The sequence below is a fragment of the Sphaeramia orbicularis genome, chromosome 11 (genome assembly GCF_902148855.1).
Source record: "Sphaeramia orbicularis chromosome 11, fSphaOr1.1, whole genome shotgun sequence".
Taxonomy (NCBI): Eukaryota; Metazoa; Chordata; class Actinopteri; order Kurtiformes; family Apogonidae; genus Sphaeramia; species Sphaeramia orbicularis.
Window position 1 is genome coordinate 13,119,010 of NC_043967.1, and position 16,042 is coordinate 13,135,051.

A 16,042-nucleotide genomic window follows, 5' to 3' on the forward strand; every position below is an offset into this window, starting at 1 on the left:
GAGATGCTGATTTCCTTTTCCAGCAGGACTTGGCACCTGCTCACACTGCCAAAGGTACCAAAAGCTGGTTCAATGACAATGTTTGTTACTGTGACTGATGGACCAGAAAATTCACCTGACCTGAATCTCATAGAAAATCTAAGGCAGTGGTTTCCAACCTTTTTTGGCTCGTGACCCCATTTTAACATCACAAAATTCTGGCGACCCCAGACATTCAAAAATTTTCACGCATTTTTGTCTTAGCAGGGCCAAGCGGGTGAAGAAATCTTTCCATTCTCTGTTTGGTCTGCTTTCGACTGTGTCCGGGCAGGTTGAAGCGTAGTAACGCATACTGTTACATGATCAGGTCAGTCAAGATATGTCAGTGGTTCCCAACCTTTTTTGGCTCGTGACCCCATTTTAACTTCACAAATTTCTGGTGACCCCAGAAATTCAAAACGGGGACTTTTTTTTTTTTTGCTAAAACTAAAATAGCTTGCTATACTATGTTGCACATAAACATTAATTTTAGAGGACATTTAGTCTATATAATGTATATTATTATGGACGGAGGCAGAAAAGCCAGGTGTAGATTACTGCACATAGGGAGAATTTTATTTTCCTTGGTCAGGATATGTACAGTCAGTCCATCTTAGATTTACAAGGCTGACAATTAATACTGAACAAACAAGAACTCAAACTATAAATTATGGAAGAGCTGCAGCATCTGAAACTGACCACAATGAACATTTGACAGATAAACAATACCACAGTGCTTCAGTTTCAGCTTCAGTTTGTCATGTCTTTTATGGATTGTGATTATCTCTCTCAACTCACCATATGTTTTTTTATTAGTATGTTTTTATTTTTATTAATTACTAGAAATTTCAGGCAACCCCATTTGAATTCCAGGCAACCCCATGTGGGGTCCCAACCCCAAGGCTGAAAAACACTGAGATATGCCCTTTCAGATGTTATATCCTGCATTTTATTTGAACTTGATTTTTATTAGGGAAAATGTGTGGTGTTTTAATTAGAATGAAATATATATTGAATCATTAAAAATATCTTTTACTAGTAATTTATTTACATTTATTTTATCAATTACTAGAAATTTCAGGTGACCCCATGTAGGGTCCCAACCCCAACGTTGACAAACACTGATCTAAGAGGTATTGTCAAGAGGAAGATGAGAGACACCAGATCCAACAGTGCAGATGATCTGAAGGACACCATCAAACCAACCTGGGCTTCCATTCCACCTGAGCAGGTCCACAGGCTGATCGCCTCCATGACACCACACACTGATGCAGGAATTCATGTAAAAGGAGGCACAACCAAGTATTGAGTTCATAGAAATGAACATACTTTTCAGAAGCCTTACATTTCTGTGTAAAATATCCTGTTTTTATTGATTTTCTGCAATAGTCTAATTTTTTGACACTCAGAATTTTGGGTTTCCATTATTTGTGAGCCATAACCATCAAAACTTCAAGAAATAAAGGCTTGAAATATTTCACTCTATGTCTAATGAGTCTATATAATATATAGGTTTACCTTTCTGAAATGAATGACAAAAAATATTGAACTTTTCCATAATATTCTAATTTTTGAGATGTACCTGTATATCATATATCACAGGTGTCAAGCATGCGGCCCAGGGGCCAAATCTGGCCCATCAAAGGTTCAAAGGTTGGATGAAAGTGCAAAAATTAACCTGAACAGTCCAGGTCGTCAAAATCATTTCGGTTCAGGTTCCACATACAGACCAATGTGATCTCAAGTAAAAATAACAACACAATAACCCATAAATAATGACAACTACAAATTTTCTTTGTGAAAAATTAAGTGGAAAAAAATTTAAGTGAAAAAAAAAAACATTACGCTGTGAAAATATTTACATTTACAAAACTAGTCTTTCACAATAAAATGCAAATAAATACATAAATAAAAACAAAGCTGAACAACCCGAAATGTGCAGTTTTAACAATATTCTGCCTGTTACTAAATGTTTTGTGCATTTATGGATCCACTGGGATCTGGAGTTGTGTTAATAATAAGACATGGAAAATGTAGAAATTGTTCAAATTTTAGTTCCAAACTCCAAAATTTTAGCAATATTCTGCCTGTTACCAAATGGTTATGTAACATTGTGTGTAAATGTACATGCATAAATAATAAGTCGAGGCATAATATTGTTGAAATAGCACAAATTTTTCAAATGAAATTGCTGTTTTTTCAGGTTATTCACATCTTTTTTGTAAAATGTAAATATTTTCATTTTTAATTGGGGTTTTTTGTACTAAAACAAAATTAAAAACTTGGATTTGTCATTATTTATAGGTTATTAAGTCATTATTTTGTTGGTCTGGCCCACTTGAGATCAAATTGGGCTGAATATGGCCCCTGACCCAAAATGAGTTTGACAGCCCTGTTGTACAGTATATCATATATGTCCAAAGTCTAACTGGTAGATGGAAGAAGGCTGCAGTTCCATACAGCTGCTGCTAGATGGCGGCCTCACATAGCAGCTGTGATGACAGGCCTCCCCCGTCACCCCTTTGAATGAGTGACAACCTCAGGCTACAGTATAGAACTGACTGCTCAGTTCTAAGCCCACGCACTGCAGCAATAATATATGACCCCGACACTGAACAGAAATTGCCTGAGGCTTTTTCTGAAAATGTACGTTTGGACTTTCATATGTGACTTGGTAATATGAATGTAATATATAGAAGCTTCAGTTTTTAAGAGCCTCATATAATATCTCTATTTCTGAAATTGCATTTTGGACATAAGATTTCACCCTTAATTGTTATGTTTTAATAGAGACAGGTTTTCTCTAAAGCCCTCTGGTCTACTTTAGTATGGCGACTCTCTCCTCAGTTTTCTTTCCCTTTTGATTCTACTCCATCATCTCCTTTTCATCACTGCCTCAATGCCCCCCCCCCCCCCCACCTTCATCCTTCACTCTGTTCATTCCCCCTCATCGTCTCCTCTTTTTCCTCACTCTGCTCCTGCCCATTCATCTCTCTCCTCCCATGTCTTCTTCTTCTTCTTCTTCTTCTTCTTCTTCTTCTTCCATAGACTATAGTTCCATAAGAGACCAGAGGAATTGTACAGTATCTCCGCTCGGTTCGCCACAGGCACTCTTCAATATTTAATCAACGTTGCATTTGTTTGAAGGCTGCACTGAATATGTGTGTGAGTGAGTGATAAAGGGAGACGTCTGACCGTGTGTGTGTGTGTGTGTGTGTGTGTGTGTGTGTGTGTGTGTGTGTGTGTGTGTGTGTGTGGATACTGTATTTGTATGCAGGAGAGAGGGGGAATAAGGAACGTTGGCCTTGTGCATATTTGTGTGTGTGGTGACAGTTTTGTGATGAAAGGCTTTCCCCACTTCTATGGTAATTGGTTTACTATCTCTCTCTCCCTGCTTGGGCCCTCTTGTTCCTTTTACTTATTCTTTCCCCCTTCTTGTCTCCACTTCCCCTCCCCCTATAACTCATTTTTCCTCCTGTGCTTCATCATGTAAACCAAGTGTACAGTACAGTATATTCCACTCTGTGCAGGGGCTCGTTCATTCAAATGCTGTACAGTCAAGTTTATTTGATTTTGCTGTGTGTGCATATGTATGCCACTGTGTGTGTGTGTGTGTGTGTGTGTGTGTGTGTGCGTGCGTGTTTGACTGGTCTCAGGGGTCCCCGAGGGACCGCAGAGCAGCATATTTCATCATCCTCCAGACTCGGCACAAGAAAAGCCCCAAAGTCCCCTTCTCTTCTTTTGCTTCTTCAGCAATTCAGAGTTTTTTCCTTATTTCCTTCTTTCACTTCCAGGCAGCTCTGAGTCTAAATACAAAACATGCTGCTTTATTCAGATTAACCGTGGAGCTATTAAAGTTACTGGTCATGCGCTGAAAGCTAAAAATAAGATTTAGATCTTTAAAGATAAAGAATGTGCTGAAATCATTTTGATTTTCATACATCTGCTGAGGCAACTACATGCACATTGAATGCATACTTTTACTTATTTTACTAAGACATATAGGTATGAGGTTCTCTCTATTGCTTTTTTTTTTTTTTTTTTTTTTTTTTTTTTTACTCCACTTCATTTGTTTGACAGCTTTAGTCCCATTTTTCATTATGTTCCTCTCCAGTGATGTGGGTAATTCCACCTCAAATCACTAAATTTTAGAAAATGTTCCTGGCTGACCATTATGGATTTGCTTCAAACTTTCAGAAAATAACATTATTAGTCCCAATAAACACCATGCAAATTTTATTTATATTATTGGGAGTTTGAAAATATTACATCATGCAGATTTTATCATGACAATTGCACCAGAAAAAGATGCTAAGGTCAAGAAATCATCACTTTTGAACCATTCATGATAGATACATTAAATTCTCAGGAGTTGCTCTAAGGTACAGGATGTTTTTAAGTTATATAGAAGAAACTCACTGCTGTGTATTTGCCAAAATATAGTTAACTGAAAACTTTGACCCAGTGTATCTCAACATTGAAAGACTTCAGGTTTTTCAAATGTTTTTGTTTGTTTCTTAGGCTGTAGTATTAGTGTGATCACCAAGTATCTTCTAAAAAGAAATAACATTTGCTGATTTACAAGGTGGTAAAAAAATGAAAAAACTAAATAAACAAAACAGAAAAAAACAAAAAAAACAAAAAAAAAACCCAAAACCAAATAGTAATTTCACACCTATTTTCAAGGGTATGTTGCTCATATATGACCCGGTCTACCATAAAAACAATGATGTTATTATAAAGAGCATTTCTGCATTAATACATGCACAGAATATGAAGCTGGCAACTTTAAACAAATGATCTTAATTAGGGGATCAATCACATCATATTTGTTACAGACAGATGTAAAATACAGAGGAACTGAGTTGAGGGTACATCCTAAATCTGTATGAGGTAACTAATATTTGCAGGCCTCTGGTGATTTCACATAGACTGACCCATGTATTCCCAAATGTGTTGATTTTTAATGTGTCTGATCAAATGAAGGATGATGTGTTCTTTTAAAGAAATTCTCCTCTGTGTTAAATTAAATAAAACCAACTGGATTTGCTATAAAATGCTTCGTCACAAAGTTGAAATCCAGACAAACCTGCTTTTCTGAGCTCATGAAAACTTCTCAAAGAACAGAAACACTATAAACATGTGATGAGAGAATAGTTGGACCTCATACACACAGCAGGAAAAATAATCTAAAAATATACTTTATTAGATATTAGATAATGAGTTTTTAAAGGCTGATATTGTAGTAATAGATTAAAGCAGGAAAACACTGATTAACTGATGAACTTACCAATATCATACCTATCCCCGTTTAAAGACTTTATGCATCTCTGGAAATTCAATCTTTGACTTCATTAGAAACCAAGTGTCTGATGAATTGTCATGTAATACATATTAAAATAAATAAATCAATAAACATCAAAAGCAACAATAAAAAAATCTATGATGGAGCAATATATATGTATATATTAGGCCTGTAGCAGAACACAAAATTTTCGGTTCGTTTTCGGTTTTCAAAGCCACGGTTTGTTTTTTTGCGGTTTGGTACAGGAAGAAAGAAAACCCCTCAAAATGTCTTTAATGCATTTAAGAATTTTTGAACATTTTTCCCCCAATTTTTGGAGACAATAGAATATAGAAAAAGATAGATAGATAGATAGATAGATAGATAGATAGATAGATAGATAGATAGATAGATAGATAGATAGATAGATAGATAGATAGATAGATAGATAGATAGATAGATAGATAGATAGATAGATAGATAGATAGATAGATAGATAGATAGATAGATAGATAGATACTTTATTGATCCTTTGCAGGAAATTGCTTTGTTACAACAGCAGCAGTACAAGAAGAAAAACACTCTGACCCATCGCATGAACATCCCACAAACAGCCATCAATGGAACAAATAAATAAATAATAAACAGAATAAAAGATATCTATATCTATATCTATCTATCTATCTATCTATCTATCTATCTATCTATCTATCTATCTATCTATCTATCTATCTATCTATCTATCTATCTATCTATCTATCTATATATATATATATATATATATATATATATATATATATATGTATGTACAATACAAGTAATGTATATAATACAATAACCTAACACACCTAAGTATGCACAGCATACAATAATAATTAATCGCACAGCGATATTAAAAAGTCTAATAGCAGCCGGCAGGAAGGACCTCCTACTGCGTTCAGTCTTGGACCGAGGGGGGATCAGTCTGTGGCTGAAGGTGCTCTCTCTCTGAACACCTCAAGATGGTGCAATGGGTGAGATGCGTTCTTCAAGATAGAGTCCAGTTTCCTGAGCATTCTCACCCCAGCCACTTGCTGAACAGTTTCCAGTCCAGTCCCAATGATGGAGCTCGCTTTCTTAATGAGTTTGTTCAGTCTGTTTCTGTCAGAAATGCGAGCTCCCTCTCCCCAACACACCACACCAAAAAAAAAGGGCACCAGCCACCACAGTCTGGTAGAAGCTGCACAGAAGAGGCTTGGAGATCTTGAAAGACTTTAATCTCCGTAGGAAATAAAGTCTACTTTGCCCCTTCTAAAAATAATAAAACAGGAATAATATAATTCTGCTGCTATAAATCAAATAGAAAATAAAATAAATACAATATTACTAAATGTATTTTAAACATTAGTATTGCACTTTTCCCTGAAAGGTAGTTTTGAACAAACAACAAAAATCTAATCACAGTTCTGTCAGTTCACATTCTGCATAAAAATAACAAAAAAATTCTGCATGAGGTGCAACATTAAGAAGAGGGCAAACAGGTATTCTGTTTAAACAAACTGAAGAGCAACATTGACAACAAAATTAATTAAATTATTTATTTTAGGACAGATTACAAACAGTTTTGACCACTTTGTATACTTGTGTCTGTGTGTGCAGGGTATGATTTGTCAAAAACATGGCAGTTATACTGTATACTGGTCCATAACTAACGAAACTAACACTGGCATGAAACGAAAGTGAAAATTTACATATGTAAATATGTGTGTGTGTGTGTGTGTGTGTGTGTGTGTGTGAGAGAGAGAGAGAGAGAGAGAGAGAGAGAGAGATGGACAGACAGACAGACAGACAGACAGACAGTGTAAGTGTTTTAGAACTACTGTAGTTCATGGGCGGCAAACGTTCATCTTATTTCTTTCAGTGGGACCTGAACTGATCCAAACTGGACTGTAATGATGGTGGAGGGTCTTCAATCTCTTCCTTCCAGGTTCACATCACATTTGTTGTTGTTGTTTTTTTTTTTTTTACCTTATATCAGCTGCTATTTCATATTTTGGGTCATTGCGCGCTCCTTCAATATGTCTGTGTGGAACTTGCATGGATTTAAAGTTCCGCATCGAACGACATCTTTTGTTTGTTTTTCTTTTTCTCAACATACTGTGCGGTTTCGGTACAGCTGTGTACCGAACAAAACAGGTGTGTACCAAAACGGTTTGGTATGAGTACCATTAAAGGCCTAGTATGCATGTACATAATACACATATGCACATGTATGTACATACACTATATTGCCAAAAGTATTGGCTCACCCATCCAAATAATCAGAATCAGGTGTTCCAATCACTTCCATGGCCACAGGTGTATAAAATCCAGCACCTAGGTATGCAGACTGCTTTTACAAACATTTGTGAAAGAATGGGTCGCTCTCAGGAGCTCAGTGAATTCCAGCGTGGAAGTGTGATAGGATGCCACCTGTGCAACAAATCCAGTTGTGACATTTCCTTGCTCCTAAATATTCCACAGTCAACTGTCAGCTGTATTATAAGAAAGTGGAAGTGTTTGGGAACGACAGCAACTCAGCCACGAAGTGGTAGGCCACGTAAACTGACAGAGCGGGGTCAGCGGATGCTGAGGCGCATAGTGCGAAGAGGTCGCCAACTTTCTGCAGAGTCAATCGCTACAGACCTCCAAACTTCATGTGGCCTTCAGATTAGCTCCAGAACAGTGCATAGAGCTTCATGGAATGGGTTTCCATGGCCGAGCAGCTGCATCCAAGCCATACATCACCAAGTGCAATGCAAAGCACCGGATGCAGTGGTGTAAAGCACGCCGCCACTGGACTCTAGAGCAGTGGAGGCGCCTTCTCTGGAGTGACCAATCGCGCTTCTCCATCTGGACGGGTCTGGGTTTGGCGGTCGCCAGGAGAACGATACTTGTCGGACCACACTGTGCCAAGTGTAAAGTTTGGTGGAGGGGGGATTATGGTGTGGGGTTGTTTTTCAGGAGCTGGGCTTGGCCCCTTAGTTCCAGTGAAAGGAACTGGGAATGCTTCAGCATACCAAGACATTTTGGACAATTCCATGCTCCCAACTTTGTGGGAACAGTTTGGAGCTGGCCCCTTCCTCTTCCAACATGACTGTGCACCAGTGCACAAAGCAAGGTCCATAAAGACATGGATGACAGAGTCTGGTGTGGATGAACTGGACTGGCCTGCACAGAGTCCTGACCTCAACCCCATAGAACACCTTTGGGATGAATTAGAGCGGAGACTGAGAGCCAGGCCTTCTGTCCAACATCAGTGTGGGACCTCACAAATGCGCTTGTGGAAGAATGGTCAAAAATTCCCATGAACACACTCCTAAACCTTGTGGACAGCCTTCCCAGAAGAGTTGAAGCTGTTATAGCTGCAAAGGGTGGAGCCACGTCATATTGAAGCCCATAGACTAGGAATGGGATGTCACTGAAATTCATATGTGAGTCAAGGCAGGAGAGCAAATACTTTTGGCAATATAGTGTATGTATACAGCTCAACCCCAAAATAAAGTCCCCACCTCAATTTAACTCTCCGAACAGTTAAGATCCTTCCACTAGATAATTTCTGCAATAATTAATATGTTTAATCTTCTTTAATCCTTTAATTGATGCAGTGAGTAGCTTCTCATTCCTTAAATATCCATCAGTTTGATAAAGAACATAAAGACTGGACTGTGTTTCAAAGGATCAAGGTCATGTGGTCTGATGGGTCCAGATCGACCCTGTTCCAGAGTGGTGGATGAAACCATTACCCATCATGCCTAGTACTTACAGTACAAGCCTGTGGGGGCAGTGTTATGATCTGGGGTTAATTCAGTTGGTCAGGTCTAGGTACATCATTTATTATGGAATTCATGGAAAGAAATGTGACATCACATCAAAGCTGCAGGTGATCTGATGAAATATTAGCATGTAGAACTTTTTTTTTTCTTTTTTTTTTGGCCAGACTGTGTATATTTGAACCTTTGAGGTAGAGTTTTCCCTCAAACTCAGCAATTCCAGTGGGTTGTCTAGTTGTAACATCATTGCCAATTTCTGCTCACACTGCCAGTTTATAAAATGTGCTATTGATGTTGATTAATCAGCCAAATCAATTAACTGGATTTTCATTATAATATGTAACACTGAAACACTGACATTGACTGTTTCACTGCACAAAAACTTTTTTAACCCATAAAGACCCAGTGCTACTTTTAGGTCACTTCCCAAATGAAATCTTCTCTATATTTAACCTTTCTTAAGTGATTTGTCATTACAATATTCTGCTCTGTATATTGATTATTTTACAGTGACAATTAAGTATTTCCTATGTTTAATTTACTGATCATAAAAATGTTCATAAAAACTCAGATTAAAGTTGAGGATTATTATATCAAAAACAGAGAAAACTGCAGAAAAAGTTTCTTTTTCCCGTAAAATTTTTCATTAACTGATCATAAACCCAGTATGTCCATTCACTGTCATTGATCCAACTCCATGGGTTTTACTGGCGAATTAATGTTGTAGAAGATGACAGTGTTTTCATGGTAACTACACAGCCTCTGAATGTCCCAATGGGTCATATCTGATGACCATGAAAAGATGATAAACTGTATTTTACACCAATTATTTACATGTATTGATAAGATTAATGGATCAACAGGTTTTAAACTGTTTAGATCAGTAGATGGTTTTGGTCGGTGATGGATGTTTGGGTCTTTATGGGTTAATTCAGGGTTTTTTACTTGTCTTTCAGTATTTTCACATTGTGGTATGAGTACTTTGACTGAAGCAAAGGATCTGAAGTCTGAATACCACCACTACATCGCATGATGGCAATTTACAGGAAGCAAACTGTTCCCATTATATTCCCCTCTAGTGTAATATCTCTGCCTCACAGCCATCTTCAGTTTCACAGCTTTTTCCTTCAGCACTGACCAGCCAATCTTCGAAGGCAGCTATCTCCACAATGATCTGAAAAATGACTGATAGCTGTGGATTCTCAGTAGTAATTGTGTTCAGCTCGTCTTTAGCACTTTGGCAGATTATGGCGTTTACGAGACCGGAGATGAACTTTTCTATCTGCTGCTGAGTGGGTTACAAACACAAAGAGCTCAAGACATGGTGAGAAAAGCCTGCTTGTATTGATATTTTTTGGATTTTACAAACACAGTAGATTTGAAAAACTTAGCCAAGCTTATGTCTCCATGTCCACGACAGGATACTGATTTGTTTTGATACTATTGATGTTGCCAAAGACAGTTTCCTGTTGCTTCTAACTGTATGGTCTCTTCAGCTAATACCAGGAATCAAGCTGCTGATAAATGCAACAGCAGTTTTATTGTGTTTAACCCATAAAGACCCAAAAATCCACTGTCAACCAACACCATCTACTGATCTAAACTATTGATCCACTAATCCAATCAATACATGTCAATAATTGGTGTAAAATACAATTTGTCATCTTTTCATGGTCATCAGATATGACCCATTTGGATGTTCAGAGGCTCTGTAGGTACCATGGAAACGACGTCATCTTCTACAACATTGATTCACCAGTGAAACCCATGGAGTTGGATCAATGACAGTGGATGGACACACTGGGTTTATGTTCAGTTAATGATATATTTTACTGGAAAAAGTCACTATTTCTTCAGTTTTGTTCTGTTTTGATATAATAACCTTTGGATTTATTGTGAGCTTTTATGAACATCTACATGATCATTCAATTAAACATAGGAAAATATGTTGTTTCCACTGGAAAAATGCAAAATTGAGAGGATAATATTATAATAAATGGTGATAAATGACTTAGGAAGGTTAAATAAAGAGAAAAAAAATCATTTGGTAACTGCCACAAAAGTCACACTGGGTCCTTATGGGGTAATGGTACACTCTGACTAATTTGCACTGCAATCATATATACATAAACATATATTTTTACAACCCATATCCTGTACATATCCACTCACTGTATAAAAATTCAAAATTGCACTTTCTGTACATATTGCAATATAAAACCGACTGTAAATAATATATACATAAACATACAGTATATTTTTAATAGACCAGATCCACACATCCACTCACTGTATAGAAACTCCAATTTACACTCTGTACATATTACATTATAAATCCACTGTAAATCTCAACCCATTGTTGTCCTTGTTTCTAGTCGAATGTTTGTCTATATTATGTCTAGGTCCACATGTTGTTCTGGGTTCATGTTCTGGGTTCATGTTGAAATTGTATGTCGTGAGCAATGTAAAAACCAAAGCCAAATTCCTTGTATGTGTTCACATACTTGGCCAGTAAAGCTGATTCTGATTCTGCTTCAGTGTGACCACAAATGGAGCCTAACTGATCTTTACTCTGGTGATGACTGGACCTTAACTGGCTGTAAAACTGTAAATGGCCATTAGTTATTTAATAAAATATTACAAAGTGGCACATATTATTATATTTTTAGTAGATTTAAAACTGCCAAATATGAGCTACAATCTCAAAACGTACTCCAAGACAACTTTAACATTTAATATAATCACTTTTTTTTTTCTACAAGAAAAGGAGATTGATTAGTATTTGATTTGTTGTTGAATATTTATCCAAAATTTGGTTAGATTTACCAGATATTTGCAACATGAAATTTCGCATTTATTTTTAAAAAAATATTAAATTTTAATCATTTTACATAAAAATTTAAATCTGCTCAGTAATGATGTAATTCAACTCTACTTAAGATTTTTTCCTACATTTATATAAATGGTGTAAGTAGCTCATGATAAGTGAACACAAAGCATAGAAAACGTGCTATTTTCCTTCTTTTCTGCAGGAACAACTTTTTAGACACTGAAGTATCATTAAATCTTATTTGCTTGTTAAATTGCACTCACTATTATGTCACTAGAGTTTTTCTCTGTAGAAATGTCATTAATAAATTATTCAATTATGTCATTAATAAATTATTTAATTATATTCAATTCAATATATGACCTTTAGTATGTTTTAATAAACCAATGCTAATGTATTCAAATCAGAGTTTTCATAGAGAACTATCATAAAGGGGACACTTACATCCCTAGTTTATAGAACAATGAGGACACTGGAAGTTCTACTTGTGAGTTTTATACAATGCAGCATTGTTTTTTTTTCCCTCATCTGAATCATTTTTCTAATTTACTTTAACAAATATGTTAATGAAATGTTACAGCCAGAGAGGGAGTTTGAGCAAATCAAACAAAGTGTTTTTCTCCACGTGTTGTTTGGCTTCCAAACAGTGCACACACCGGCCCATTACCTCTCACAGCGATAGTGTTGGTATAATCTCAGTCCCAGAAAGGGGCCAATTATCCCAGATTACACGTCCTATCAGGGAGGCAGATTCGACATCTGAGTTACACAACTGAACCCACTGCACTCAAGATGAACTCTGCTCGCCTTCATGTGGAGAATATCACCCTCAAATACTTTTTGATCTACTGATTTAATATATTCACTTTCATATATACGCCTTTTAATTCTCCAATCAAATTTGCTCCAGTTTCATGCACGTTCTAAGACAGAGTTGTTCTTTTTGAAGCCATAGATTTCCTCTCATCCCATGATTTCTTCAATGCAGATTTAAAGCTTAAAAACATTACAGCAGGTGAATGCATGATTTAGATTTGTGTTTTAGGTAAAAAAAAAAAATTAAAAAAATGCGTCACTAGAATGTAATCCTTCTCATTATAATGATATTGCTACAACAAGTAAGGAAAATAAGAACATTTTTACACGAGCTTCCATCAAACTGTCAAACAACAGTAGGCTACAACAAGCTCTATGGGCTCCAAAAAATCTGAATCCTTCATACAGCTATTAGCTGTTTTCTCCAGTAACAGATGCAGTGGAAATAATGTTGACTGGCTCGTTACAATGGCACCTTTGGTTTCACAGTTTGATGACTTTGGAACTTTGGCCAAATTGTAATGGCTGATGACAGATGGACCAGATCAAATCCAGATCTGCAGTTCTTGGTGTGTATCTGTAGTCTGCAGTGGTAAGTACCCTGGTAAAAGTTGTCTAAGGAAGGACAATCCAATTTGAATCCAAAATGAAGACGAGCAGCAATGACAAATTAATTTATACGTATTTGTTGAAACTGTCAAAGTATACGAGGGGGCTTCAAAAAGTTTGTGGAAAAAGGACGGTTGGAAAAAACGGTTTAAGTTATGATGTTTATTTTTCAACATATCGTTTTCCTCATAGCATAATGCCTGAGTCATTCACAATATGGACAAAAGTATTGGGACATGTTGAATTCAGGTGTTTCATTTCTAACAGGGGTCTGGGATACAAAACAATAATGACAAATGACATAATATAGTTTTATATTGTGATAAATATCATTGCATGGGTTTGAATTCTTATCTTTGCTTTCAAAATGCCTCAGAGATGGTTTTTACTTGATTTCTCTCAACACTGATTTAATTTTTTTTTTTTTTTTTTTAATCCATGACTATGATTTTAAATGTTCTACCTCAAAATTTCTAATATATTTTTCATGCTCTGATTGTAAATAATAATGTTGTCCCACAACTAACCGTCTACTTTCCTCACTTAGGAAGAAAAATCTCCATTTAAACTTTTAGGAAATACTGATGTTCATAAACTATACGGACAAAAATTTTGGGACACATCATGGCTACAGCTTGTAAAATGTCCTGTTGATGCTGATTTGAGATATAAACCTCAATATTTATAATAAATATGATATTTATCACAATATAAATTGAGATTGTGGGTGGCTGTGGCTCAGTTGGTAGAGCAGGTCATCCAGTGACTGAAGGGTCGGCGGTTCGAATTCTGTCTCCGACTGTCCACATGTCAAAGTGTCCTTGGGCAAGATACTGAACCCTAAAAAGCTTCCAGTAAGGCCTGTCAGCGCCTTGCATAACAGCAGCCGCTTACTGGTGCATGAGTGTGTGTGTGAATGGGTGAATGTGAGGCCAAGGGCACCATAAAAGTGCTATATGAGTACTGACCATTCATTATGACATTTGTCCTTATTGTTTTGTATCCCAGACTCCTGTTAGAAAAAGAAACACCTGAATTCAACGTGTCCCAATACTATTGTCCATGTAGTGTATGACTCAAGCAATGAGCTTTACGCACCGCCTCACTACTTTCTGAACGTAAAGCATCTCCTTTATTTCCTGTCTCTCATTATTGGACACACTGATTAATCCAGCTGTGCCTGACCACAGTAGTCATAACAGCAGGAGCAGGTGGAGGAAGTAGTAGGGCTGTGCATAGAGCTCATTATGCTATGAGGCTAACCATATACTCCAACTAGGTCAATGCATTTCTGCAAGTGTTGAAACCAGCCTTTAAGTCCATCTGTGTAAAATACGATTGAAACCATGTCAAAGCTATGTTCTTTTTCCACAAACCTTTTGAAGGCCTGTTGTATTCTGTCACAACATCAGTACATATGTCTATCTCCAAATGTGTCTGTGCTCACCATGCTCTACTGCAGATCATACCAGTTATAAACCAATATGACCTGTATTTGATGTTTCAGGTGCATGTTCATTACACAAACCATTAGACATCGGCAAACTGGGGCGTGACATCATCATTTCCCCATCTCTACAGGTACATGCTCACTCTGGAAGGTGTTTTAAAGTGACCTAAAATGCAGTTTATGTATGGCCAAGAGGCCCAAAACATAATCCAAAACAAAAAAAAATCACAAGTTTGCTGTGGATTAATTTTGATTAATCACGATTAAATATCATTCATTTTTGATCTATATTAATTGTGTTTCATTTTGCATGAGCAAACAGACTCAAGAAAGAAGAGAATATATATATATATGCACTTGACGTCTTTATTAAACACCTTCAACAGCTTCAACAAAACAACTTGAAACAATTGTTCCATCTTGGGTTTTTTTGTACTCAAATTTCTCCTCCAGAGGGCCAATGTGCTGTTTAACGTCTTCCATCTTTATCGGTTGGTTCTGCTGCCTGTCACTACTGGATCAACTGCCGATTTATGCATGATGATGGATTGACAGCCCTAATATACACATACTAGCTTGTTCACCCATAGGGAACCATGGGTCATATTAATACCAATATCCAGGGACTGAAGTTAGTAAATGCATCATTCCTGTTTTTGACTTCATTTCCCATCATGCAGCGTGGTATTGGGCTTCGGGTCAACCGACCTACGTGATTGTGGGCTACTGTATTCCAAAACGACTAATATCTCCCAAAATATTAGTCCTATGAACTTCACTGTAAAAAAAAAAAAACACATAAAAAAAAAACAATAATATTCCGGCAGCAGGGGTGCCAAAAAACTACTGTAAAATAACGGAAAATAACCATCTCATAAAAATGCGGTCATTTTCCATAATTAAAATACAGTTTTTTGCCCTAACTTTACATGAGATTTAGCTTTTTTTTTTTTTTTTTTTTTTTTTACTTTTTAATGTTTCATGAAGAATATTTCATGTATTAAAACAATGAAATTACCTTTATATATATATATATATATATATATATATATATATATATAGTTTTCAATGAGACTCAGTTGTACAATCCACTGATAAAAATGGTATTTTGACAGTTTATCAGTGCTCCTACATGTTATACATTCACAAAAATACATTTATTCAACATTTTGTTGTGAAATCTCCTGTAATTACACAAGATATTTTTCAATTAACAAACAACTCTTGTTAAACTTAAAGAACAA